The sequence below is a fragment of the Pristis pectinata genome, chromosome 7, assembly GCF_009764475.1.
Source record: "Pristis pectinata isolate sPriPec2 chromosome 7, sPriPec2.1.pri, whole genome shotgun sequence".
NCBI classification, from domain to species: Eukaryota; Metazoa; Chordata; class Chondrichthyes; order Rhinopristiformes; family Pristidae; genus Pristis; species Pristis pectinata.
The window spans coordinates 7,387,402-7,400,642 of NC_067411.1; positions in this window are offsets into that span (position 1 = coordinate 7,387,402).

The following is a 13,241-nucleotide window of genomic DNA, read 5'->3' on the forward strand; positions in this document are numbered from 1 at the left end:
AATGGCAGAGCAGACTCAATGGGCTGAATAGCCTAATTCTGCTCCTATGTCTTGTGGTCTCCTATGTCTTTTGCCCATGTTTGGCCCTTATCCCTCTAAACCTCCATGTACCTGTCCAAATGTCTTTTAAATGTTGTAAATCTATCAATAATCATTTCCATTCCCTTCCTGGTCCAGCACCCCAGGATGAAACTGACTCTTCATAATCTCTTCAACTAATCCTTAGCTGAGCTCCCAAACCCACTTCCTCATAGAGTTGTAAGTAACACAGCACAGAAACTGGCTCTTTCGGCCCAAACTTGTACATGCTGACCGAGCTGCTGGTCCCATTTGCCTGCATTTGGCCTGTATCCCTTGAAACCTTTCCTATCCCTATACTTATCCAAATGTTTCTTCAATGTTGCTATTGTACCTGCCTCAGCCATTTCCTCTGGCGGCTCGTTCCACATACGCACCACCCTCTGTGTGAAGAAGTTGCTCCTCGGGTCCCTTTTAAATCTTTCCCCTCTCACCTTAAACCTCTGCCCTCTAGTTTTTGATTCCCTTTCCCTGGGAAAAACACTGTCTGCATTCACCCAGTCTATGCCCCTCATGACTTTATACACCTCTATCTCCTACACTCCCAGATATAAAATCCAAGCCTGCCCAACTCAGGCCGTAGAGTCCTGGTAACTCAATATTGATTGAGGGAGAGATATAGGCCAGGATACCAGAGATAACTCCTCTCTAAGACAATGCAGTGAGCGTTTTGACATTCACCTAAGAGCCCAGATGAGGCCTCATTTCCAAAAGATCCTACCTTTGACAGTGCAGCATACCCTCGGTATAACACCAGGGCGTTTGTTTGATGCTCAGGGAGATGTCTGTTGGGAGTGGGGCGTGGTAGCTGAGACAACGAAGGCATCGCCATTCTCTGCAACACACTTGAGGACTAAAGAAACGCAAGAAATTCTGAAGATGCTGGAATCTGGAGCAATACACAAAAAGTGCTTGGAGGAACTCAGCAGGTCAGGCAGCATCCATGGAGGGAAATAAACAATCGACCTTTCTGATGAAGGGTCTCGGCCCGAAACGTCGACTATTTCCCTCCATGGATGCTGCCTGACCTGCTGAGTCCCTCCAGCACTGTGTGTGTATAGCTGACGTCTAAGGAATTAGCCCAGGGACTTCCTCGCATCAAGGCTCTTTGAAGAGTTGAAGACATTAGTCCTTATAATCACTAATAAGCGGATCGTCCCATTTTTGTGTTGACGAGCGCGGATTTCATTTAATTCTTGTTGCCATAGCGTTGGAACACAGTCTAAACAGTTGTGGCGAATTGAGAATGTTGGTGTTTTGGGGCAGGTTCCAGCCCTGGAAACTCGGTCACATCCATACAAGACATCTTAGTTCAGGGAGGCTGCTTCTCAGTCAATGTTAACACCAATAATTAGCCCACAACCTGGACTAAAGATCTCCACACACACCCGTAACAAGAAGAAAAAAGCTTGCCAAAGTCTGCGGCCAACTCCAGCGGCATGGACACTCTGCCGGAGGATGTTGCTCCGCCTTGCTTGGTTCCAGAGGGTCGCCTGCTCCGAGAAGAAGACACCAGCTACTCGGTATCCACCGCCTGCGAGTGCGGGGACAGGGAGGAACTGAGAGCGGGCAGGAGGAGTCTCAGTAAGCAGGCGGTCCGAGACAAATCCTGGCGCAAACCTGACGCAGCTTACGGCGATGGGGATGGCAAGCTCACCAGTACCAAGGGCAAAGTAAGACCACACTGCAAGGGCGCAGGGCGAGGAAGACCTTGCAGTCCCTTAGCACCAGTTCACGCCCCTGTCGTGCATTTCCTTTCCAATAAAGTATTGCCTTTGCATGATTGCAAACTATTTTCCAAACTAGGACAGGTATGTTACCATAATGTTGGCTGCACATCAATGCAAAGTCTCACTGGTTTTCCAGGGTACGGGATCCTGTCCTTACATCCACAGATCATAGAACATTACAGCACAGTACAGGCCCTTCGTTGTGCCGACATTTTATCCTGCATTAAGATCTATCTAACTCTTCCCTCCTACATAGCCCCCCATTTCTCTATCATTCATGTGCCTATCTAAGAGTCTCTTAAATGTCCCCAATGTATCTGCCCCCACATCTTCTGCCGGCACAGCAGTGCATTCCATGCACCCATCACTCTCTGTGTAAAGATAAGATATCTTTTATTAGTCACATGTACATCAAAACACACAGTGAAATGCATCTCTTTGCCGTAGAGTGCTCTGGGGGCAGCCCCGCAAGTGTCGCCATGCTTCTGGCACCAACATAACATGCCCACAACTTCCTAAGCCGTTATGTCTTTGGAATGTGGGAGGAAACCAGAGCACCCGGAGGAAACCCACGCAGACACGGGGAGAACGTACAAACTCCTTACAGGCAAGCGGCGGGAATTGAACCCAGGTCGCTGGTGCTGTAAATTGTTACACTAACCGCTACACTACCATGCTGCCCTAATTAACCCTGACATCCCCCTTATATCTTCCTCCAATCGCCTTAAAAATTATGTCCCCTCGTGTTAGCCATTGTCGCCCTGGGAAAAAGTCTCTGACTGTCCACTCGATCTATGCCTCTTATCATCTTGTACACCTCGATCAGTCACCTCTCATCCTCCTTCTCTCCAAGAGAAAAGCCCAGCTCACTCAACCTATCCTGCCGAAAGGTCTTGCATTTGCATCCAAGTGAAGGGTCTTGACCCGAAACGTCAACTGCCCGTTTCCCCTCCATGGATGCTGCTCGACCCGCTGAGTTCCCTCCCGCATTTTGTTTGCTGCTCCAGTTTCCAGAGTCTGCACTGTCTTGTGTTCTCCATTCTTGCATTTATATAGTGCCTTCACAACTTTAAGGGCGTCCAATGGACTAAGTGCTGGTAAATGGGACGAGCATTAGATGGATACTTGATGCTCAGTATGGACATGATGGGCCCAAAGAGCCTGTTGGTGACCAGTTTCCCTGCACAGAGGCTGCTTGACCCGCTGAGTTCCTCCAGCAGATTGTCCTTGCTCCAGATTCCAGCATCTGCTGTCTCTTGTGCAGTATGACTATTACCCTTTACAGCCAGTGAATGGTGGCATTACAGGCATCTCATCTTCACTCAGCAAAGTGCTCCCATCAGCGATGGAATACACGCCAGATCATCTAGCTGAGGTGTTTCTCAAGGGATAGGGTGCAGGCAGAGGCCCCTGGGTTTCTTCCAGTCTCCTGTACTGACAGGGAACGTCACTTCCGAAGGATTGGTACCTCTGAACGCATTGCCCCTGGTAACACTCTGAGATGTCAGCGTAGATTACAAGATTTAAGTAGCAACTGACCTATCACTTCCTGAATCAGAGACCATTGCGTTACCATGGAGATCCATTCCGGAATTCTGGTTTGCCATGACTTGTGTGGAAGATCTAGCTGTGGTGAAGCCGCAGTGTAAAAATACCCAGGAGATTTGTTGGTCCAAATCCTGGAATGAGCCTGGGAGATGGCCAGTCAGCTCAGTGTCCTGCTTGGTATTGGTATTGTTGTCATGTGTACCAAGATACAGTGAAAAGCTTTTGCTTGCATGCCATCCAGACAGATCATTCCATACATAAGTACAAAGGATAAAACGATAACAGAATGAAGAATAAAGTGTTACAGTTACAGAGAAAGTGCAGTGCCAATAAGGTGCAAGGGCCACACTGAGGGTAGATTAGGAGATCAAGGGTTCATCTTTTAGGATACGGTCACCTCCAGTCAACGCAAGGGAGGTTGATTTGTGTGATGGACTGGGCTGTGTTCACAACTCTTTGCAATTTCTTGCATTCTTGGGCAGAGCAGTTGCCATACAAGCTGTGATGCATCCGGGTAGGATGCTTTCTGTAGTGCATCTGTAAAAACTGATGGGAGTCATGGGAGACATGTCGAATTTCCTTAGCCTTCCGAGGAAGTAGAGGCACTGGTTTGCTTTCTTGGTCATAGTGTCTCTGTGTCCATTGCAGCCACTTTGACTCAGTGGTAAGCGAATGAATGTTTAGTGTGGTTGATTGAGTGCCAGTCAAACTGGTTGCTTTGTCCTGAATAGAGTCACACTTCTTGGGAGTCGTTGGTACTGCACTCATCCAGGCAAGTGGAGAGTATTCCATCATAGTCCTGACTTATGCCTTATAGATGAGGGTAAGACCTTCAACTGTCAACAGGTGAGTCACTCGCTGTGAGATACCTGACATCAGACTTTGTGGCCATGGTATTTATGCGGTTGTTCCAGGTAAGTTTCTGGTCAGTGATGACCTTGCTGCCTACCAACACCTCCCTACCAACCCCTCACTCCCCACCTCTTCCCACCCCCCCCCCCCCATCAGCAAGTTGACTGTAGACGATTAGGCAATGGAAATGATATTGAATGTCAGAGGTAGATGGTTAGATGTCTTCTTCTCATTGGAGGTAGTGATTGCATGGCATTTTTGTGATGCAAATGTCATTTGCCACTTATCAGCCTATACCTGGCTATGTGCAGTAGTGAGCTGCTTCATTTGCTGAAGAGTTACAAAAGCAGTTGGACTTTGGGCAATCATCCCCACTTCTGCCCTTATGATGGAAGGAAGGTCATTGATGAAGCAGCTGAAGGTGATTGAGCCTAGGACACTGCCCCAAGGAACTCCTGCAGCGATGTACTGGGGCTGGATGGTCGACCTCCAGCAACCACAGCTATCTTCCTTAGCGTGAGTTCCAAGTCCAACCATTGAGTGCAATCCCATTGACTTCACCCTTTCACCAGGGCTCCTTGATGCCGCACTTGGTCAAGTGCTGCCTTGATGTCAAGGGCAGTCAATCTCACTTCACCTCTGGAATTCAGCTCTTTGGTCCATGTTAGAACCAAGGCTGTGAGAAGGTCTGGGACTCAGTGGTCCAGATGTAACCCAAACCTCGGCGAATGGTTTATTGATGGGTAAGGGCTGAACGATAGCTCTGTCAGTGACCCCGTCCATTATGATTGAGAGTAGTAATTGGGTAGTAATTTGTGGTTTGGATTTACCCTGCTTTTAGAACCTGCCTGGGCAATTTTCCACATTGCAGATGTCAGAGTTGTACTAGGAAAGCCCAGCTTGGTTAGAGTCATAGAGTCACACAGCACGGAAACAGGCCCTTTGGCCCAACTGGTCCATGCTGACCAAGATTCCCACCTAAGCTAGTCCCATTTGCCCGCGTTTGGCCCATATCCCTCTAAACCTTTCCTATCCATGTACCTGTCCAAGTGCCTAATCTTGTTAATGTACCTGCCTCAATCACTTCCTCTGGCAGCTCATTCCAGGTACTGACTACTCTTTGGGTGAAAAAGTTGCCCCTCAAGTTCCTATTAAATCTCTTCCCTCTCACCTTAAACCTATGCCCTCTAGTTCTTGATTCCCTAACTCTGAGAAGAAGACAGTGCACATTTACCCAGTCTATGCCCCTCGTGATTTTACACACCTCTGTAAGATCATCCCTCATTCTCCTACGTTCCAATGAATAAAGTCCTAACCTGCTTAACCTCTCTCCATAACTCAGTCCCTTGAGTCCCGGCAACATCCTCGTAAATCTCCTTTGTGCTTTTTCCAGATTCATGGCATCTTTCCTATTGCTGGGTGACCAAAACGGAACACAATACTCCAAATGTGGCCTCACCAACGTCCTGTACAACTGCAACATAACGTCCCAACTTCTATAGAGGTGCAGCTTGTTCTGGGGTGTGGGTCTTCAGTACGACAGCTGGGATGTTGTCCTATTCAAAAGCCTTTGCTGTATCCAGATATCACAGCCATTCCTTGATGTTAGGTCAGGTGAACAAAATTGATTGGAGACAGGCTTCTGAGATGTGGGGAACCTGGGAGGAAGCTGAGGTAGATCACCTCTTCAGGAGTTATAGTCACAGAGTCATAACAGCCATGCAGCATGGAAAAAGGCCCTTCGGCCCACCAAGGCCGTGCCAACCAACAACCACCCATTTACATCAATCCTATCCCCCAACCTGTTTTATTCTCTTCACTTTCTCATCAATTCCTCCTCAGATTCTTCTACTCACCTAAATATTAGAAGCAATTTACAGCAGCCAATTAAACTACCAACTCACAGGTTTTTGGGATGTGGGAGGAAATCAGGAGCACCGAGACGAACCCCACATGATCTCAGGGAGAACGTGCAAATGCCACAGAGTCAGCACTGGAGGTCAAGATTGAACCCAGATCACTGGAGATGTGAGGCAGCAGCTCTCCTTGCACTGGCTGAATATGCCTGCAGATGGTTCAGCCTTCACACGCCATGGTTGAAGATGGGAATGTGATTGGAGAGGAGGTGAAACGACGGCCAATAGCGAGGAGCATTCATCTATACCCCAAGCAGAGTGTGCACTCCTGTACCCAGTGTATACTGACACACCCTCTACACCACTGTATCCAGGTTGCAATGTAATGACACACCCTGTACACTGGTGTACCTGGGGTACTGTGTACTGACACACCCTGTACACTGGTGTACCCGGGGTTCTGTGTACTGACACACCCTGTACACTGGTGTAGCCGGGGTTCTGTGTACTGACACACCCTGTACACTGGTGTACCCGGGGTACTGTGTACTGACACACCCTGTACACTGGTGTACCCGGGGTACGGTGTACTGACACACCCTGTACACTGGTGTACCCGGGGTACGGTGTACTGACACACCCTGTACACTGGTGTACCCGGGGTACGGTGTACTGACACACCCTGTACACTGGTGTACCCGGGGTACGGTGTACTGACACACCCTGTACACTGCCGTATGTCTGGGTGACGAACTGTTAGAGGTTTCAGGTACTGACTGCCTGCTTCCTTTGTCATTTACCAGGGTCTCCTCTCGAAGTCTCCACTGAAGCAGGTGGAGAAGGCCAAGAACAGGAGGAAGGTGGTGGCCGCCCGGAGGAAGTACCATCGTCGGCCGTCCAGGCGGAGGTGGATGAGCAGCTCGGCCAGCGATGAGGACGAGGACAGGCTGAGCTTCCACCACAGGCGGCCCAATGCCTCCAAGTTCAGCAAGGTTGGTCCCAATTCTTGCGTCTTCCTGCCAGTTCCTGAAGACGTCTTCATCGAGGACATGCTGTCTGACAACCCTCACTACAGGAGCAACTCCCAGCTCAAGTCCACAGAGTACTGGAGCAGTGTGGCTGCTGATCCCCCTCTGTACAGGGGTCCCTGGAGACCAAGAAGATATTATTAAAGGAGTGGTTTATTTTGTTTTAGAAAGAAAAGATACAGGGAACTTCTCAAAAAATTAATTTGTCCCCCCCCATAACAAATATGTATTAATAAAATAATATTTCTAAACCTCTTCCAATTTACAATGAAACATTCATCTTGCAAATTAGTGTTCATAACGGAACAGAATAATAGGAATCAGAATCAGGTTTATTCTGAATCAGTATTAGATCTATTTGTCGTGAAATTTGTTGTCTTGCGGCAGCAGTGCAGTGCAAGGCGTAAAAATTACTATAAATTACAAAATAAATAAACAGTGCAAAAAAACGAATAATGAGGTAGTGTTCATGGGTTCATGGTCTGTTCAGAAGTCTGATGGTGGAGGGGTAGAAGCTGTTCCTGAATTGTTGAGTGTGGGTCTTTAGGCTACTGGAGAATAAGGGAGATTGGGTTAGATGGGGCTTTGTTTGGCTATCGACTTTGCACCCAGGCTCCTTTGGTAGTTGGTAGTTGGTTTATTATTGTCACATGTACCGAGGTACAGTGAAAAACTTATTTTGCAAACCAATCGTACAGATCAATTCATTACAACAGTGCATTGAGGTAGTACAGGGTAAAACAATAACAGAATGTAGTGTTACAGTTACAGAGAAAGTGCAGTACAGGTAGACAATACGGTGCAAGGTCATGACAATGTAGATTGTGAGGTCACAAGTCCCATCGTATCATAAAGAGGTCCATTCAATAGTCTTATAACAGCGGGATAGAAGCTGTTCTTGAGCCTGGTGTTACGTGCTTTCAGGCTTCTATCTTCTGCCCGATGGGAAGGGGGAGAAGAGAGAATGTCCAGGGTGGGTGGGGTCTTTGATAATGCTGGCTGCTTTACTGAGGCAGCGAGAAGAGTAGACAGAGTCCACGGAGGGGAGGCTGCTTTCCGTGATGTGCTGGGCTGTGTCCACAACTCTCTGCAGTTTCTTGCAGTCTCGGGCAGCGTAGTTGCCGTACCAATCCATGGTGCATCCGGATAGGATGCTTTCTAATGGTGCATCGATAAAAGTTGGTGAGGGTCAGTTAGGAATTTCCTAAGCCTCCTGAGGAAGTAGAGGCGCTGGTTGGCTTTCCTGGCCATGGCATCTACGTGGTTGGACCAGGACAGGCTACTGGTGATGTTTACACCTGGTTTTAATGAATTTCTTTCATAAAGTGAACTTGTATTGGTTTCATTAGGTTCTTGTATTCGATCAGGTAACAGACAGGAAGAAGTTACACAGACTCAGCAAATTTCTGCAGCCGGACCCTTGGTGTTTTGAAAACACGCTGCCTTTCAGTTAGTTCATGGTTAACCCAGGGCCTTTTGAGCTTTGATCCTTTATCCCTTGTACCTGCTGACAGCGGCCTGAGAGAGTGGATGGAGAGAAGCTGTTTTTGCTGGTGGGGAGCTTGGGAGGAGCGGACAGAGTCTAAACATCTCGGTCAGGATGTCCAGGAGCTCTGTCAGAAACTGGAGGCTTTCGGAAACTTGGAACTCTCTGCTCCATACAGGTCAAAGGCTGATTTTGAGTATGAGGTCAATGGATTTTGGGTGAGCAATGGTGTTAAGGGATATTGGTCAAAATTGGGTGAATGGGTCAGCTGTGATCTCAATGAATAATCTGATGGGCCTATCATCTTCCTCCTTCTCCTCTGTTCCCAAAGTCCTGTGATCCCAGCCTTGGAAATTTCAATGGGCTCTCCTGTGTTCACAGCCTTCTGGACTGACCAAATTTCCTCAATCCTTTGTGGGAAGAAAAATGTATTCGCCCTGTGATCTGGCTCTGATATGTGGATTGTGTCACCTAATTCCAGACTAGTGAGGATCCGAACATCTGGAACCTTTTACAGTCCAAACCCTTGGGTTTGTTCACTTGATCCCAGTACGATACCTTAGCACAAACTATATGGGAGAGACCATCATGCTTAAAGTCAGAGATGGTGGTGGGAAGGAAATGTCTCTGTTTATGTTGTTGACAAGGCCAAGATTTATCACCTATCCCTAATTGCCCTTGAGAAGATTATGTAGAGCAACCTTCTTGAACCTCAGTAGTGCAGAGCAGGCTTGGGAGGCCAATTCACCAACAGTACCCCGACAGCTCTGGGACTCAGTTCCAACAACGGTGATGGAATGACGGTATGTTTCCAACTTAGGGTGTTGAATGACTTGGAGGGGAACCTGCAGGTGGTGGTGTTGCCATGCACCTAACGCCCTTATCCTTCTTGGTGGTGGAAGCTGATGGTTTGTGAGGCGCTGTCGGAGTAGAAGGGGTGAGTTAAGAATATAAGAAATAGGAACGGGATAGACCTCCAGCTTACTCCACTATTCAGTAAGGGCAGCACAATGGCATGGCCAGTAGAGCCACTGCCTCACAGCTCCAACGACCGATTCTGACCTCCGGTGCTGTCTGTGTGGAGTTTGCATCTTCTCATGGGTTTCGTCCGGGTGCTCCGGTTTCCTCCCATATCCCAAAGATGTGCAGGTTGATAGGTTAATTGGCTGCTGTAAATTGCCCTCAGTGTGTAGGTGAGCGTTAACCTTTGGGAAAAAAAATCGATGGGAATCTGGGGAGATTAGTGTAAAAATAAGTTCTTGATGGCTGGCATGGACTCAACAGACCAAAGGGCATGTTTCTGTGCTGTATGTCTCTATAACTCTAAAAACAAAAACCCTGCAGATGTTGGAAATCTGAAATTAGAGCAGAAAGTACGGAAGATACAAAAGCTTGAGAGCACATACCACCAGGCTCAAGGACAGCTTCTATCCCACTGTTATCAGACTCTAGAATGGACCTCTCATATGCTAAAGATGACCTCTTGATCTCCCAATCGACTTCATCATGGCTCTTGCACTTTGTCTACCTTTACTTTCTCTTAACTGCAACACTATATTCTGCATTCTGTTTTTCTTTTTACTACCTCGATGTACTTGTGTATGGAATGATCTGTCTGGATGGCAGCAAACAAAAGCTTTTCACTGTTTCTCAGTGCAAGTGGCAATAATAAACCAATGCTTCCAACGTTACCAATGTTAAAACACTCAGCTGGTCAGGCAGCATCTGTGGAGAAGGAAACAGTTCACATTTCAGGTCCAGGACTCTTTGTCAGACCCTTCAAGTCAGGAAGATCATGCTGATCTGGCTTCATCCATTCTCCCATCTGTGTCTCAAAATCTTGGGCTCAAAGACTCTGTCACTGAGTTTCCACAGTCATCTGCTTAAAGACATTTCTCCTCACAAGTGGCCGACCCTTCCATTAGAACCATGCATCTGGCTGTGGAATCTCCAGCCTCACGAAACAGCCACTTCACATCAACCCCTTCCAGTCCTTAACAGGATCCTTATGTGTTTTAATTAAGTCACCTTCCTTTTCAAAGGCTAACACCACTGGGATTCTCCTTAGACCAAAGACTTGATAGCGACATACAATGTCACAGTGGGTTTCAAAAGATAAAACAGGTAGTTTGTTCCCAAAGGCGGGTGGCTCATAGAAAGGAGAAGCCAAGACTTTAATAGAGCTGAATTTAATTTAGTGTATAATTAAGCCAGCTTAATTTGATAAATAATTGGGCTGATCTTAATTGAATATATAATTGAGATAAGTTTTTGTTTATATTAAACTATAGACTAATCCATCAACTTTAACTAAATAAACAAATAAATGATTAAAACTGATAGTACCATTAATTTACTTTTAATTTGAAAAATAAGCCACATCCTGCTAAATGCAATAGGGGTTTTAGAGCCTTCGAGTTATACAGCAGGAAAACAGGCCCTTTGGCCCAACTTATCCTTGCTGACCAAGCTGCCTTCCACATTTGCCTGCATTTGGCCCATCTCTCTCTCTAACCTTTCCTGTCCAAATGTCTTTTAAATGTTGTAACTATACCTGCCCCTGCCACTTCCTCTGGCAACTTGTTCCATATACCCACCACCCTCTGTGTGAAGACTTGCCTCTCAGGTCTCCTTTAACCTTAAACCTATGTACTCCTCTACATAGGACTCCTCTACCCTGGAAAAAGATGGTGACCATCTGCCTTACCTACCCCACCTCATGATTTTATAAGCCTCTGTAAGGTCACCCCTCAGCCTCTTTCACTCCAGGGAAAAAGGTCCCAGCCCAACTCGTCTCACCTTACAACTCAAGGCCTCCAGTCTCAGCAACATCCTTGTGAATCTTTCCTGTACCTTCTCTAGCTTAATCGCATCCTTTCTATAATGCGGAGACCAGAATTGCACACAATATTCCAGATGTGGTCTTACCTAACTTTAGACAACCTTCTTCACTGTCCACCACACCACCAATTCTATTGCCATCTGCAAACCTACTAACCGTGCCACCCACATTCTCATCCAAATCGTTAATACATACTACAAACAGGGGACCCAGCACCAATCCCTGTGGCACACCACTGGTCACAGGCCTCTAATCTGAAAAACATCCCTCCACTGCCACCCTCTGGTTCCTCCTGCCAAGCCAATTTTGTATCCAGTTGGCTAGCTCACCCTGGACCCCATGTGAGATCACCTTGTGGACCAATCTACCATGTGGGACTTTGTCAAAAGCCTTGTAAGTCCATGTAGACAATGTCTACCACCCTGCCCTGTTGGTCACCTCTTCAAAAAACTCGGTTAAATTCATGAAACACGATTTCCCACGCACAAAGCCAAGCTGACTCTCTCTAATCAGTCCTTGCCTTTCCAAATGCAGACAGATCCTGTCTCTCAGAATCCCCTCTAGTAACTTATCCACCAATGATGCTAGGCTCACCGGCCTGTAGTCCCCTGGCTTATCCTTGCAGCCCTTCTCAAGTCACATTAGCTACCCTCCAGTCTTCAGGTATTGGTATTGGTTTATTATTGTCACTTGTACTGAGGTACAGTGAAAAACTCATCTTGCATACTGATCATACAGGTCAATTCATTACACAGTGCAGTTACATTGAGTTAGTACAGAGTGCATTGAGTTAGTACAGGTAAAAACAATAACAGTACAAAGTGTCACAGCTACAGAGAAAGTCACCCATGGCTAAGGAAGATACAAGTCTCTCTGTCAGGGCCCCTGCAATTTCTTCCCAAGCTTCCCACAGTGTCCTAGGGTACTTGGTCAGGCCCCGGGGATTTATCCACCTTTATGAGCCTCAAAACCGCCGATACCCCTTCTTACATAATTTTGACATGTTTCAGAACATCACTGTTCTCTTCCCTTAATTCCCCAGCCTCCATGAGCTTCTCCATGGTAAATACAGATGAGAAGTATTCATTTAAGACCTCTCCTATCTCCTGTGGCTCCACAGATAGACGTCCACACTGATCCTTAAAGGGACCCATTCTCTCCCTAGTTACCCTTTTATTCTTAATATACTTACAGAATCTCTTAGGATCCTCCTTTACCTATCTGCTAAGGATATCTCATGTCCCTTTTTTGCCCTCCTGATTTCCTTCTTAAGTGTACTCCTACATCACTCAAGGGACTCGCTTGATCCCAGCTGCCTATGCCTAACATGCCTCTTTTTTCCTGACCAGGACCTCAACATCCCTCGTCAGCCAGGGTTCCCTGCTCCTGCCAGCCTTGCCCTTCACTCTAAGAAGAACATGTCAACCCTGGACTCTCCTTATCTCACTTTTAAAAATCAACCCTTTGCCAGATGTCCCTTGCCCTGCAAACAACCCCTCTCTCTGGTCTCCTCCCATATTCCAAAGACGTACAGGTTAGGAGCTGTGGGCATGCTATGTTGGTGCCAGAAGAGTGGCAACACTTACAGGCTGCCCCCAGCACATTCTCAGTAATGCAAAGGAACGAATTTCACTGTGTGTTTCGATGTACATGTGACTAATAAATAAATATCTATCGACCTTTGTGAGTTCCTGTCTAATGCCATTGAAGTTAGCCTTGCCCCAATTTAGGACTTTAACTTGTGGATTAGTCCTATCTTTTTCCATAACTATTTTAAAACGAGTAGAATTATGGTCACTTTTCCCAAAGTGCTCCCTCACT